The sequence below is a fragment of the Coptis chinensis genome, chromosome 6 (assembly GCF_015680905.1).
Source record: "Coptis chinensis isolate HL-2020 chromosome 6, ASM1568090v1, whole genome shotgun sequence".
In the NCBI taxonomy this organism is placed as follows: domain Eukaryota; kingdom Viridiplantae; phylum Streptophyta; class Magnoliopsida; order Ranunculales; family Ranunculaceae; genus Coptis; species Coptis chinensis.
The window spans coordinates 14,286,448-14,303,413 of NC_141461.1; positions in this window are offsets into that span (position 1 = coordinate 14,286,448).

The window sequence follows — 16,966 nt, forward strand, 5'->3', positions numbered from 1 at the left end:
GAGATTTAATACATCACCAAAGCAAACACCAAATTTGACAAAAATTTGGTTTTTGCTTTGGTGTTTTTTCAGTGTTTTCATCAACATGTGTCTCTCCTGAAGATGAAAAAACACTAAATTATTGAAAATTTGGTGTTTGATGTTAGGATAGTGTCGCTTCTAAAGATGCTTTTAATAGTTATTACTCGGCTACCTATCTATGTTCTCTAGTCGTTCACATTAACATATGGGTTTCTAGCGCGAACCGAAAATACGTCCTACCTTGGATAGCATTGTGGAAAGAGACATAATGGACTCTGACCGTAATTGTTATGAGGTTGATTAAAATCCAACTTGAGAAATTTAAAACAAATGAATTACACAATCCTGCAGTTACTAGACGACCGGGGCAGTGATCACCCATATCAAACCCCCACTGTAGATGTTGGTGTTTACTGGACTACGACCTGATAATTTGGAAAGTAGGGAATGGCTGCACTTTTCTTGGGATAAGAGTTACGTATCAAGTTTCTTGGGTAAACTTGAATCCAGCCTTACGTAGTCCATCTCTCTCTATTGATAGATGTGCGCTTGAACCGTTATGAATTGTAGATCCACCTTGTGTGCTATCTTGATGATTTGCCATTACTCTGTTGTTACAAAGTTAATGTCTCCTTGATTGTGGCGTTAGTTGAGCTCCTAGATCGCGCTAGTTGATATCCTTCCATAAATGGTTGCAACTGATGCTGTTGATGACCTGGGTGTTGGGTCATTGGTACGCTCTGATGTTGTGGGACGAGCTGAAGTAGGACGTCCTGGTATGTGGACACGCGTTCTGTAGTGTGGAATGGAGGGTACTTACACAACCCCCTTTATTTTTTATTCGTTCTCTGGACAGCTGTTGCGTGGAATGAGAATAGTTAAAAAGTAAAGTTTGAAAGCATGTGTCTGACAGCTGTTTTGTTTTGAATTTAGGTTTCGGGGAATGTGTGGGAACTGTTTGGCTGGATTCGTGGGCCCGAAATTACGGCGATTTGTGGGCGAGTAATGATTTAGGTTTTGGGAACACGAAACATTTTGATTGTCTCGAGGTGTTTGGGCAGTTGAGGGGTTTTGACTTGTAAAAGCTTTTTAGATGCATTCATTTTTCAAGCAAAGCAAAGGAAAAAGGAAAACCCAGAGCGAGAGAAAGAAAGAAACTAAGAAAGAAAGAAAGAAAACTTTCTCTTCCTTTGCTATCAGGTTTGTGTTTGTCAATTTAACAATTTGATCTTTTAATCTTGCTTTGATTTTGAAATGTCTATGACCAGTGATAGTTTGAGTTGTGAGGTTGAAGTTGGTGAATGGAGAGAGAGAATGGTAAGTGATGAGAAATTGAGGAGAGGGTTTGTAGAGGTGATAAGGCTTCATCGTCTTCCTCGTTGGAGATGATGACTGATGATGAGAGGAGGCCTAGGTCGGAGGATTGCTATGCATCTTTGAGGGAGGAGTTTGGTTGGGTGAATGCCGACCTGGCCATGTACGACCTGAGTGAGGAGAGGAATTTGTATGGAAATGACTACGTTCCTTAGGGTGGAGGAGTAGTTGTTTGTTATGGACAGGTTGGGATGAGGTTGACTTTTTCCCGTCTTACTGTGGAGGTGTTGAACTTTTTGGGGAAAGCCCCTTCTCAGTTCGTAGGGAACAGTTGGAGGATTCTCTATGTGTTGGATTTGTTGAATGACAGGGGCTATAACATCTGTTTATCGGATGTGATAGAGCACTTTGTTGTGAGGAGGTCGGGTGCTCTGAATTTTAGTTTTCATGCTTTAAGGGGAAGTCTCCTGTTATCGTGGGGGTGAGTAAGGAGGAATGGGGGCGTAGGCCGTTGTAGATATTGTCCTCCTGGTTTGGAGATTGAGAACCGTGTTGTACAGTTGCCTGGTAGGTCGTTGGTTTTAGGTCGTAATATGTGTATGGTATATTATAGTTTGGACATTCTGATTTATTTGGTTTGTTTTTGCAGAGATCTCTATTCGTTTTCGTACTAAGGCCAGTGTTATTGAAAGATTTGTTTGTTTGAGCTTGGAGGAGAAACAAGCGTTGTTGAGGGAGGTTGCACATTATTTTAAGAGGCGCGGATGAGAGAAGATCAACCGTAAGAAGCTGGAGCAAAAGGCGAGGGCTCGCAAAGTTATGGTTGCTATCTCTGATTCTAGCTCGGAATCTGCCATGGAGAGGGATAGCTAAAAGAAAGCACCTGTTTCTGGAGCAAAAAGGGCTGGAGGTGCTGGTGACGGCCGTTCTGGGAGAGCTAGGACGGCTGGTGGAGTTGCTGAAAGCCGCTCTGGGGCGGTGAGGACGGCTGGAGGGGTGACGCAATCCAGACGTTCTGAGTTGGGTGACGCAAATCGTTTGGCATCTAAACATTCTGAGTTGGGTGACACAAATCGTTTGGCATCCCAACGCTCTGAGCTGGGAGATGGAGGACGCTCTGCATCCAACTGCTTCTCCTCTGGAGATGCAGTGCTGGTGGAGAAGGTGATGCTCCCACCTCGTTTTGGAGGCCTGTTCTGAAGAGGCGCTTTGAAGTGGTTGAGTCGGAGGGGGTTAAGAGGGCCCGAACTGAGTCTAAGGAACGACCTAGTGCTGGTGAGGGTCGTGTATTTTCAGGTCGGGTTCATCTGAAGAAGATGAACCTGATTGATTTGGCTACTGATACTGGGGTGGCTGAGGCCCGTGGAAATAAGAATGTTGATGATGTTGAGCCTGGTTTTGAACAGTGCAAGGGGTTAGGAAGTGCGGACCCAAGTAAGAAAAGTGGAAGTGACGTTCTTGATAGGCTGGTCATGTATGAAGACCTTGTTAGTGGGCTGAGGAAGTTTGTAGAGAATGGAGATTGTAGCTTCAAGTCCAAGTTGGTTACTGGGGGGTTGCTGGAGAGTATTGTGCTTGATGGGGATAGGCGCAAGCTGGATGGTAAGGATCTGGTGGTGAGCTTGCAAGAGATGGATCGGTTGCTGTGCTATGTGAGTGTTCCTCTGCTCTGAGCTTGTTTCTTTTGGGCTTTGTCAATTTTGATCCAATCTCATATATATATATTTCCTTATTTGTTAGGTTCTGGCTATGTACAGGAAGTTGAGGGAAATGGCGTCTGTCGGGGCAAAAAGTTAACCTGACGTTCCCGATGTGATGGTGCTTCCGAAAGCTTGAAAGAGATGGGATTAGGCATTTTGGAAGGAGTGAGACTGCACCAACGTTTTGGTTGCCTACATACCCAGTAAGGAATCCGGGATCAAGTCTCTTAAAACGTAGTTCTAGAGACTGCAGAAGCTTCCATATATATAGCAATCTCCTGCCTTGGCGGCCAAGAAAGTGATTCTCGGAGATTGCATTCTTTGATGAATCCTATCATGACTCTATCTAAAATAGGATCATTCTCCAAGATTCTATTCTATCCTCGTGTAAGATCTTATCGGATTGCACTAGGATCTTATCGGGTGATTGGATCAGAATGATCCGGACGGATTGGGTCCACGAACTTGGGCCATCCGGATGGGCCCTGAACCTGTTGTGAACTCTAACGGATTAGAGGACCGGATTATCCAAAGTGTTTGCCCCGGACTGATCCGCCGCTGGTCTTACACCCGGTTCATGGTCCGAGTATACTTTGGACCGAAAATATGACATAGGGTACACACATTGCCCCCTCTTCAACAGATGAGCAAATGAAGATGAAGATGATTTGTTGAATAATTAAAGTACTGAAAAAACCAAAATGAAGTAAGAAGGAACATGTAATGGAGATAGGCTAGAAAGTTTGAAAAACTTAAACACTTTAGTGGGTAAAATGAGTGGCCAATTTAATGATATGACCATGGAAGAGGCTAACGTGGTCGAAAAAAGACCAAAATTGGCTAGAAAACCTGTTGACCCGGCAAGCACAATGCTGACCTGGCTTGAAAATGTAGGAAATTCATCAAACCCAGATCTAAGTAGGCCTGAACCGGCCTGGCAACTGTTGGAACCGACATTTTTACCGACTGAATCTGCTGGGACGCGTTGGACCCAGCAGGAAAACCGCCTGGACAAGCTGGAAAACGCCTGAACTAGCTGGAAAAAGAGGGAACCGGCTGAAAAAATGTCGAAACCGGATGGAAACCGCCTGAACCGGTTGGAAAAATGCTTGAACCGGCTGGTTGCCGGTCACCAGTCTCCGGTGGTATAGGCCAGCAAAAGACCAACGCATGGGCTTATCATGCACATGGGATTCATGCATATGGGCTGTTCCATTTTTGTTTTTTCTTTTGGAGGACTCATAAATAAAAAGAACGTCCATTCTATATGGGCCAAGGTCAGGCCAGGGTCAGATCGCGAGGGGCCAAGGGCGGGTGCCAGTGCAGGTGTAAATGGTGGGTTTGGAATGAACATGCTTATGGGCTTTTCCAATATGGAAAAAGGCCTTCAGCGTGGGTGTCATGGGTTATCGCTTGAGGGGCTTATTCATGTACCTTCCCAAAACAGAGAACACGTACCCGTCCTAAATATGAGAACACATGAGAACACGTACAACCCATCAACACTTTCCATTTGTGATTGAAGCGAGGACCTGCAGCGCCCGTGCCGGTGGTAGGGGGTCAGCATAGTTAGTAAGAGATGATAGTCCTGTTGGATGGGCCTCATATTTGACTGGGGATGCGAGGAATCGAACCCTCGTAACCTCGCAGTGGTGTTAGGACACTGCGAGAATCAGCTGAAAGCTAACATAGCTGCAAGATTCTCTTCATAGAGTCTTCCAAAAACAAAGACGTAACACGGATAGGATATGTGTAATATCTAACCATCCTCATATAATATTAGACGGTGGTCTACCGTTGCCGCGACTATATCAATGCAACTAAGTCACTTGACGAACAAGCGTAGTTACATTGCAAATATTCTCCAGTAGATGATCCTTGTGGAGACCAACAGGTAACCCAGAAGTGCCTCATTAGTTGGGTTTAAATCAGAGTGTAGCTTAGACTCCGCCACCAAGGGTATACGCTTGATGTACTCTAAACAATCGCACCCAGACCAAAAACAATACATTATCGTTCTTGGGTTTTCATTGTCGAACCATGATGCCAGGCGTAGGCACACTGCATCACACAAGTCGAAACTGAAGTGCAGGATGGCCTTCGCCATCCGGAATAAATTTAAAACTAAATGACCAATTTGAAATTAAAACACAACATAAATGGAAATGAATTTTATTGATGAAAAATAGAAGGAAAGTACAATGCATGTGAAATTTATTGGTGGAACTAATGATAAGTAATTTACTTGTGAAATAAACGCAAATGATACATGTTCCAGGGTTTGGTTATGACATCGCCAGCCAAGTTCTTGAGAAAATAAGAACATTTGGATGCGAGCCTTTCAATGATAAAAGGCCCCTCCTAGTTCTCACCGAGTTTCCCGCTGTTGGGTTATTCGTTGCTCCTTTGCCTTGTACGTAAAACCCAATCGCCTGGTTGGAATGCTCGTGCGCATAACTTCTTGTCATAACTGTACTTCATAGAATCTTGGTAAGTCATGGGATTCTGCAGGGCTTCATTTCTAAGCTCCTCCACCATGGCTCTGTCATAAGCCAAGATGTCAGCATTAACCTCTGTGGAGATGGCTTGTGTGCGCACTGTTGGAGCGATTATTTTAGTTGGGAGTACTGCTTCAATTCCATATGCTAATGAAAAGGGTGACATTCCTGTTGAATGACGGGGGGTTGCCCTGTAAGCCCAAAGCACCCCTGGTAACTGTTTGGCCCAGTTTCCTTTAGCTGATTCAAGCCTTTTCTTCAACGTGTCCAGAATAACACGGTTCGTTGCTTCCGCCTGTCCATTTTCCTGGGGATAGTAGGGCACAGAGAAGTTATGCCGTATCTTTAGGGATTTGAAGAAGATGTGGATCTCAGTAGAATCAAACTGTCGGCCATTGTCCGATACCATTTCAGCTGGGACGCTGAATTGGCACACAATATCACGCCAGATGAACCGTTTGACGTCTAAAGACTGAATCTGACTCAAGGATATAGCTTCAACCTACTTCGTGAAGTAATCAATTGCGATCAAGAGAAACCTTACATTACCTGGGGCCTTAGGTAAAGGACCCACAATGTCGAGTCCCCACTTAGCAAATGGCCAAGGGCTAAGTATGGGATGAAGCTCATTCGCAGGAAGCTTAATGATCCGAGCATGTTTTTGGCATGGTACACATATCTGGACAAACCGTTTGGCATCTTTTTGCATATATGGCCACCAGTATCCTTGGGTGAGAGCTTTGTGAGTGAGACTCCTACCACCTGAATGATTTCCACAGATGCCTTCATGAATTTCTTTTAAAATCTATTGTCCCTGTTCAGGAGTAAGGCACCGGAGGGGTGGGCCTGAACCCATGGGTTTTCTGTAAAGGCGGGACCCCCCCTCCGAGGTAGATAACAACACAAACTGCCATGCATCCCGTTTGACTTTGTCAGATAAAGCCCTGTCTACAGGGAGTTCTCTAGTTCGTAAGAATTCAACCATATTCCGACGCTAATCAGGAAGTAGAAGTTCCATTAACTCGATGTCGGAAAACTGATCATCTGGTATTTTAGGAGCATTGTCAGCAAGATCCGTTTTGGAATTAACTGCAGAATCTTCCTCCTGTACAACCTCATTTTCCGCCACTGCAGAGTCGGCAGATCCACCGTGGGGGAGATGTCGATCCTCCTCATTCTTTGTGAGGAGAATCCTGAGTGGGATGCTCTTGGTGCTTGTCCCCTGCTTTGCTACGCGTAGTGACTGCATAAGTCTGCGTGAATGCCTTGCATTCGACAGCGTAGACGTCAGCCATATCTGGCAATGGGAGGTCAATGCTAGGTAGTAACTGGACCTCTACCCTGATATTGCGAGGTTCAATTGAATCAACTATTGCTGAAAGGTAGGCCAATGCATCAGCGTGTCGAACATCAGTCCTTGGTCTTTATAAAATGGAGATGCACTCAAATTTTGCAGCGAGGTCGCGTATAACATCTAAATAAGCCGCCATTCGCTCATCTCGTGCTTGATATGACTTGCCAAACTGACAAGCAACTAACTTAGAATCCGTTACCATGTTGATTGTCTTTGCCCCCATTTCGAGCGTCGCTCTCATTCCAAATATTGCGGCTTCATATTTGGCTTCATTGTTGGAAGCAGGAAAGCAAAGTCGGACGGACCTCTCGATTCGGCTACCGTTTGGGTCGACTATCACACAACCGATCCCAGAGCCCTTCTTACTACTTGAACCATCTGTATACACAACCCACGCCTCGCCTCCGGTGAAATTCTCTTCAACGGAGTCAGGTTGTTGGTTGGGAAAATCTGGCAGTTGTTCTTCCTCGAATAACTTAGGTGAAACCATGATATCTTCTACCGGGAAATCCGCCATCAGAGAAGCTAAAGCATGACCTTTTTCTACAGTGTGAGGCTCATATAAGATGGGGTAAGAACTTAGGTAGCTAGACCAATCAACAAGGCGGCCAGACTCTTCGGCTCGTCCGAGTGCCTTGCGAAGGGGATATTCTGTATACACTTTAACCACACGTCCCTGAAAATATGGCTTAAGTCTGCGTGCTACATGCACCAGGGCAAGCATAATTTTCTCAATTTTAGAATATCTACTTTCTGATCCAGTCAACATTTTGCTAATGAAGTAGATTGGGCGCTCCTCCTGGTTATCCACAAACAATACTGCCTTACTGCGATCTCAGAAGCTGCCAAATAAATTCCAATGTCTTGGCCAGTTTGTGGACTAATCAGGATGGGGGGTGATACCAAGTATGCTTTAATTTCTTTAAAAGCCCTATCACAGTCCTCGTTCCAAACTGAGGCACCTTTCAACGTTTGAAAAAATGGCCTGCATCGATCCGAATACTTTGATATAAATCTATTCAGGGCTGCTAAACGACCGGCGAGCCGCTGAATTTCCTTTTTATTCGATGGTGGGGGCATTTCGAGAATGGCCCGAATGTGTTCAGGGTTTGCCTCAATACCCCATCGAGTCATCAGAAATCCTAAGAACTTTCCAGATGCTAATCCAAAAGAACACTTCGAAAGGTTCAACTTCAGTTTATATCTTACGAGCATATAGAATACCTCTTGTAAATGTTGAAGGTGGTCAGGCGTTTCTTTGGATTTGACCACCATGTCATCGATGTAAACTTCCATGATACGCCCAATCAGATCGGCAAACATTGTATTCATCATCCTCTGATAGGTGGCGCCTGCATTTTTCAAACCGAATGACATGAATCTAAAGCAATACAGGCCATGGTCCGTTACGAACGCCGTGTGCTCCTGGTCCTCCTCAAGCAGAGGTATCTGGTTATAACCATAGGAAGCGTCCATGAACGACAGACGCTCGAAACCCGAGGTCGCATCGACTAGATCTGAGATGCGAGGTAATGGGTATGGATGCATTGGGCAAGCTTTGTTTAGGTTGGTGAAGTCAATGCAAACCTTGAGCTTCCCATTTTTCTTTGGAACCGCGACGATATTGGATACCCAAGTAGGGTATTCGACGGGCTTAATGAACCCTACTCCAAGCAGTTTACCAATCTCATCATTGACCTTCAGTTTTCGCTCGGGAGCCAACCGCCTTGGTCTTTGTCGAACTGGTTTGAATCTTGGGTCAATATCGAGCCTGTGGCAAGCGACATCTGTGTCGACTCCGGGCATTTGGTTGATATCCCAGGCAAATATTTCTTGATAATCCCATAACAGGTGAATTAGAGCTCTTTTTTCGATTGGAGGTAAGCCGGCAGCGATGAAAGTAGTTTCGTGGCTCTCGCCCCCTGTCTGAACTTCCTCCAACTAATCGATCGAGGGACCTTCTTCAGAGCGTCGGGCTTCTCGTACCTGATAAGCCCAATGTTTCTGTAATTGCTATTTGGCATGATCAACCTGGAGGATCGTGTTGCCCCGGACTTTGGATTTTCTTGTATCTTCTAGTGCCAAATCATGACATTGATGTGACATCATCTGGTCACTATGAATCTTACATACTCCTGTAGGCGTGGGGAATTTCAACGCCTGGTGGAAGGTGGATACAATAGCTTGATTTGTATGGATCCAATCCCTACCGAAAATTGCATTGTAACAAGAACCACAATCTATCAAAAGGAAATTTATCCCGACAGATTGCAATTGATGCCCAACCGTGACAGGGAGATGAACCTTTCCAATGGCATGGGCTGGTTTTTCGTTGAATCCAATGATTGGGTTACGGTCTTCTATGATCAAGTCCTCTGATAGTTTCATTCTGGAGTAAGCCCTGGTGAATAACACGCTTAGCTGAGCTTCCTGTGTCGATAAGAATCTTCTGCACCCTAAAGATTCCTATCCATGCAGTAATGACAACAACGTCATTGTGATAAACCCCCTTTTCATGTATTTTGATTCATGTATTTTTGGTTTACGCGTTATTAATTAGATTGATGTCTAAGTGTCATAACGTTGCATATCATAAAATACTGCAATATCACATAGTAGTTAATACACGTACCCATATATATAGAAAGGTCTTAGCCTAAAGCCAAGCATGCTAATAGCCCTAGACCTATCCTAATAGCCCAAATCATAATCCGAGTTAAAAGTCAAAATGGGTCAACTGGTCAAAGTCAACTCTGGTCAACAAACAACTCTAGTCCTAAACCGATTTATCTAAGCTGACCAGGTTCAATAACTTAAGCCTTAACCCGGCCCATAAACTGGTTTGGCCCAACTTGAAGATCCACTTAAAATACTATGGACCAGCCCCAAAAACCAAGGCCCAAAAGTCTAAATCCTTAAAGACTCACCTTAACCCATTTTAAGTCAAATGGGTCGGCCCAAAATAAAATAGAAACTGGCCCAACACTCTATTTAGTTTGGCCCAAAACAAATATATAACCCGGCCCAAAAACTAAACAAGTTAAGGCCCAAACAAAACCAACAAGTTTCGGCCCAAGGCCCAACAAAATAGAACCAGGTCGTCTTCTTCATCTCTCAGCTCACCAGCAGCTTCCACTGTGAATTCCGGCCACCACCAGCCACCACTCGTCAGCCACCATCATCCCAGCGGTTGGATTCCTCCCGAAAAACCCAACCTGCCGATACCACCCAATTGCAATTTCATCACTCCTCCAACATCGCGTTTCGACGCCATTAATGAACATTTAAGCTTCGACAGCACCTCCCCACGCTCCAGCATTCGATCACTCACTACCCCATCACCAACCTAACAATCAAAACCTTAATGCAAACTCAATATCACCCACCAAAACAATCCACATAATGAATATCGATATCGATAACCCTTCCTCCACTGGGTCGTCCGCCATTAACGACCTCCAAGCTTCTACGAGCTTCGACAACACCAATTCTCCATACACAACAACCCAACCGTCAACCACTTAACCCCCGGCATCAACCACCCAATAACCCAATACCACAGTTCAAACAAAATAGCCACACCACCACACAGTATCTCAGTTCGACAGTTAAAAATCAAATTTTAGAGTTTTAAGTTTTAACAACACGACAGATTTCAATAGAAAAGAAATCGACAGTAACAAGGATTTTATAAAAAAATAAAAATCCATAAAATATCTACTCACCTTTAGCGCGCTCCGACTATCAACCAGTTACCAGAAAAACCTTTCTTTTTTTCTTTCAGTAAAATCCCGTTTTTCTGTATAAAACTCTCACTGTGTTTTTCCCCAAAAACTCTACGTGAGAAAACTCCCCGAAAAACAAAGACAACACTTATCTATTACTTACGGGACTTTTATCCCTAAGCTGATAGTTATCCTATATTATTTTATCTATTATTCATTATTATTATTATTAGGAAAAAAAATAAAAGAATAAAAACATGGGGTGTTATACCTGGTGTGATTTTTTCAACAGTTGAATCTATCCGTACAATCGATTTCTGTCTTTGACTCATGCAAGTAAGTAATTCCCTTTTCACTATTTTTGTATCTTTTGAATTTTTTTAATTTTGTGTAAGTTCTTTATTGTCAGTTTTCATTTAACTTGATGTGGGATCAAATAAAAAATTATTTTATTTATATTTGTTTTGGGGGTCAAAAAAATTAGTAACGCACTAGCGCCAGTGAAATTTGATTTGATGATCAATTTGCTAAGAGTAAACTAGAAACATCTAGTGTTTCATTTGTTTGTATGATCCATAGTTTTTTCAAGTCTATATAATATTAAATTAAGTTTTCTTCGAAGCCATTATTTTTCATACTTTTTAGTTCTGTAACACACCCAATTTGATTGTTTTCTTTTTGCATGCATGGGTTCTAAAATATACACTTTACTGTACAATCGTATAAGGGACAAATTACACAAGCATTTTTTTAATTGTTGTAAGGATAGACTACTGAGTTAGTTGATGGGGATTATAACACCCCATGAATTTCTTTTATTTTTGCTGGTACCATAATAATAATAATAATAATAATAATAGATAATAAAAATAGGATAGATATTAGTTAAGGATAGGAAACCCCATAAGTAAAAAGATAAACATTTATCCTTATTTTTCGGGGGGTTTGAAAAACAAAAAGGAGTTCTCACATAGAGTTTTTGGGAAGACAGAGAGTTATACACAGAAAAGAAAAAAAAGAAGAGACGGAAAGGAGAGTAATATCAGTGAGTGGTTGCTGTGTGAGAGTAAAAAGAAAAGGGTTCGAACAAGGAAGACCGTCTTCTTCAAGAACAAATCGACTTCAATCTTTCGGGTTTCGCTTTGAAATCTAGTCGTTCGGGTTTATAAACAGTGAGTAGTCTGAACATGTTATTTAAAATTTTAGTTGACTCCTAATCATATCTGTTAGTGATTTCCTTATTTGATATATTGGAACATTGTTATAAAAATGTTGATTTGATAAAAAGGATTTAATTGCCATTAATGCATAGATATGATTCCTCGCATGTTCTCTGTAGTCAATGGTGGCCGGCGGTTATAGAAATTTTGAAGTACTACATTTACGCCAAATTATATTTTTTCTTGATTGTTATGTTGTGATGATGATGAGTATGTGGTATTATTAGATGCCAAATCATTGTTTAATTTGTCTCGAATAGAATTTCTATTACAAGGGTTTGGTTTCATTGCTCCTGATGTCTTAAGGATTTTCTTGGTGGTTGAAAGTGTTTTATGGTAATGAGATGATCTATATGGGTTTTGTGGGTTGCCGGGGAATGATTGGTAGTGGTGAAATTGTTGTATGAGCGCTGTGAAGCATTGAACAACCATTAATGGTGTCGATCGCGATTTTTGAAGTGTAAGGGAATTGAAATTTTATGGTATAGAAAGGTTGAGTTTTTAATAAGGATTAAAACCGTGGGATTTATAGTGGAGTTAGGTTGGTGGTTTGTGGTGGTTGATCAATGGTGGAGGTGTTTTGGTGAGGAAGAAGAAGAGACAACACTTATGTCTCTTTTGTTTTAGTTGGCCTTGGGAGGTGGACCAAGCTCTAAATTCTTTAGTTGGGCTTGGGAGGTGGACCAGGCTCTAATGTCTTTTAGTTGGGTTTGGTTCGATTTCTTTTATTTTTTTGTGGGCTGGGTCCTTTTTGTGTTAAGTGGACCGGATTCTATTAATTTAGATAGGCCTTGGGTTAGAGTTTGTTTTTGGGCCGAATCTGTTCTTGGTTTGGAATCGAGTTTTCACTTAGTTAGGGTCAGATTCAAACTCTCGCCAAAACATGAAAAAGTGAGTTTTATGTGTCTGATTTCCAAACCAATTGGTCTCGTCGCATTCCGAGGTCTGTGATGGTAGATATGATGTATGGAAGTTTAGTTGACAGAAAATAATGAGTCAGAAATCAGTTTCTAGGCACTGTGCTCAAGTTCAGTTTTAATTTAGTTAGAGTTTGAACTAGATTTTTATTAAAACATAAAAAAGTAATATTTGGAAGTCTGCTTTCTATTCCAATTGGTCTCATCGCATTCTGAGGCATGAGGAATTAATTATGGTGTATGGAAGTTTGATTGGTAGAAAACAGTGTGTCAGAAATCAGTTTTTGCGCACTGTGTTCAAGCCTAGTTTTGGCACATTTAGAATGAGATTGAGTATTTTTGTAAAACATGAGAAAGTAAGTTTTGTGTGTCAGCTTTTCAACACAAAAAGCCTCAATACGTTTGGATACCTGTGAAAAGCGTTGTGCCATTCGGAAGATAGTCCATCAGAAATCTAGTTTGCTAAAAATTAGGATTTTTACCGTTTTTGATTTAAGTTTTCTTCTAGATGGGCTGAGATTGGGACTTCGAGTTCTATATGAAAAAGTATATCTACATATCTTAGTTTCTAAATAATTAAGTTACATGTCATTTGGATGAATGTAGGAAAAACTATAGCATTGACTATGTGGCTGATAAGAACTACGAAGGCTTGATTTCAATCTTGAAAGATTTGGATACGTAGGCAGCTTTGAGCAAAAGTGCAGCCACTACTACACTATATTATATATTATATATTTGTTTTGTGATAACTAAATATGTACAATGTTAGTATTTAATTGTGTACATAATTATGGTTGTTTAAAATGTATTTACGAGACATTTAACTAATGCGTTATTCCTAATTAAATTTTTTGATATCTAAAATTTGTATAATTGATAATGAGGTGAGTTGATTAGTTATTGTGTTTGGAATCTTTAGTAATAAATTATTGTTTGAGACGATGTTTGTTTTGTAATGAAAATATTATAATATCTGAGAACTCTTGAGTGTTAAAATCCGATGTAAAAGTGTCCGGTGAAAATTTAATGTATCGCCCACATCTTTAGATCTCTCCACGCCTCTTTGATGAAAAGAAATGAAATGAAATATTTATGACTAATGATATCATGTGAAAAGCCGCCTTAGAGAGGAACTAAGGCATTCGCCTTGCGGGTTGGCTGTATTCTTTGATTGTACGAGAATGGAGGTGGGTATTCCTTGAATGTGGCAAAAATGACCCAAGGTATATATTGAATGTGCCATAAATGACCTGTTAGTGTTATGATGGGTATTCCTTTAATGTGGCAGGAATGACCCTAAGGTATTCATTGAATGTGCCATGAATGACCTGATATTTTGTTATGCCCAAAAAAGGCTTTGTGATTGTGTGTATGGGAAGCCCAAAGATGGCTGTGACTCACAAGTTACGAGTTTACAAGATGAAAATATGTTTCCTGGAGGCGATATCCCCACTTGGGACATATGTTTTGTAGTGGTACTCGGTATGAGTGAGGCACACGGATATGTGTGATTTGGCAAATGTGTGAAGTGCAAATCGTGGAGTAGGAACTAAAGGTTGGGCTCTGTCTTTTAATAAATGAGTCAACGAGATAATTAATAAGTAGAGTAAAATATTGATTTTTACGTGTGACTGAGTTATTACATATGAATATTTATAAATTATGATGTACATGATATCTTATGAGAAATGTATACGTGGTTTGTGTGAGTTAATACTCACGAGGGATGAATGTACTCCCTAGCTGTGATATATTTCCTCGTTCTCATAAGTAGAGGAAAATATTGGCTTTAAGTATAATCGAGTTGTTGGACATGATTGGTGATATATTATGATATGATGCATATAATTTTTTATGAAGGAATGTGAATATGGTTAGCGTGATATGATGTATATGGTGGTGTGATATGAATGTTAGTTAATATTGGTGATATATTATGATATGATGGATATGGTGGTGTGATATAAATGTTAGTTAATATTGGTGATATATTATGATATGATGGATATGGTGGTGTGATATAAATATTAGTTAATATTGGTGATATATTATGATATAATGGATATGGTGGTGTGACATGAATGTTAATATTGGCGATATATTATGCCAGATTATATATACCAATGATGGTTGCAGTGAGAGTGAAATAAATGTATATTATAAATGATTACGTTTGGAAAATCTAACTTTGTTTTGCAGGAGGGTAGGACTTATTAACTTTTTATGTAGAGACGTTGTCCTACCCTAAGAAGACGTGCTGGCTTAAAGGTAAGGTATATCAAACTCATATTTAATTAGGTTATCATATGTGCATTTACTAAGTGGAATGTAAATGGTATTTATGTTGTGAGTTATTTTGGAAAGTGGAAATGATGAGTATTGTTATATGAGATTCTTGGAATTGTATATTGGGGGTTGAAATCTTACTTGGGAAGAAACTGCATGCCGTTTTGAGAATACGGAACTAAATTGTCTTCCAAGTTAAAATAATTTTATTAATATATTTATTGATTTGAAAGATTGAACATACTGCTATACTATTTTATATTTTTTGTCTTACTCATACCAGCAAATTTAATTTGCTGACTCATGCTTGCTTTGTTTTGCAACGTGGGTGTGTTCTTGGAAACATAGATAGTAGAGTGCAGTGGATGAGGACACCTGATTTGGATTTGCTCTTGAAGTCTTCTGGTTTAAGTTTTTCTGAAGTGTACGATTTTGTTTTGAGACAGATGTAATAGAGTTGGTTAGTTTCTTTGTAGTTTAAATTTTATCTTAGTTTTTTTTTATCGTGGTTGAAAATAAGTTATTAGGGTTTCATTTCGCCCTGGGTTTTCAGATGATTGAATAGGGTGGCAGTTGAGATATGTATATCTTGAAAAAAAAAATTCCTATTTTAAGTTTTCTGGAAATTTGGGGTGTGACAGGGATACATTTGTTAAAGTTAACCATAGAATCCCCCTAACTAATTTGGATGTCACAATGACGACTTTCACGATACAAGGCGTGTTAGATGTCAGCTTATGGGATGCAACACAATAGTAACATGTTGTCATTTCATCTTGGTGTTGTCAATTCTTGGTACCATCGTGAGTGTAATTTGTTCTTCATGGTGGCACATGACAAAATTTAGAGACTCCAGCTGACATCACAAAGCTAAAGTATAACAGAAAGATTAGGATTAAATGTGAGCTTTAAAGTCGTACTAGCGTGATATCACTGGAACCAAACAATGAGTTTCGAGTTGTACCATTACTTTTCAATTTAGGATATTTTATGAGTACTTATGTTTGTTCAAATTTTTAGAGTGACTCTTAGTGTTGGAGTTGTTACACCAGGGCAAGTTACCAATGGAGAAATCTTTCAGGAATATAGGTGTTAATTGGCCAGAGTTTCTATATTTATAATGACTTCATAATGTAGCTTGGATGCATCAGAGTTTGAGTAAGTATTAAACCGGGTAGTTCAAAAGATTGTTCATAATGCATACTTAGTCAACAATTATTCAAACCCTACTTAAATAGGCATTTGAACTACCATGCATTTGTTGCTTTGAACTATCCTTAGCTTTTTGAGTTTTTGTAGCACTGTTGACTATTGTAGTTCATTTGAAGGAATTGAACGTGTAGATTGGAGTGGAGAGTTAATCACTTTGGGACCCTTAAAATAATAGCAATTGCCTGGTAGGGTGTTCTAATTGATTCTTCGAATACATTGTGAACAGTCTTTTCCCATAACAGGCCTTTGATTCACCCATAACATTGATGTATGATTTTAATTTTAATTTTTGTTATATTCTTCAATTCCGCAAGTTTTTCTTTGCTTGGTTATTTATTTCAAGTTCTTATACCTTCCTTAACTTTCAAATTTAATTTGCATTTCAATTAGGTATTCTACAATTTACTACTTCGAGTTTTTGTCCTGCTCTTTTGTTAGAGCTCTTTTCAAACCAAATGAAAATTTTCAGGTATAACATTTGGTTCACTTATGTTCTTAGAGCTCTCTTAAACTATCATTTCAGTTGTGACATTCTTTAACTTTGTGTATCAATTCGTACAATCATTGGTCCGTGGTGCATTTTTATATATAATGGAGGATAGTAGTGTGCAACCATTTGAAGTTGTTCCAGGACCTCCAAATTAGTTTAAAGTTAGTACAAAGTAAGATACAAAGGGGAGAAGGAGAGAAATGAGGAGCTCAGTAGAGGAGAGAAA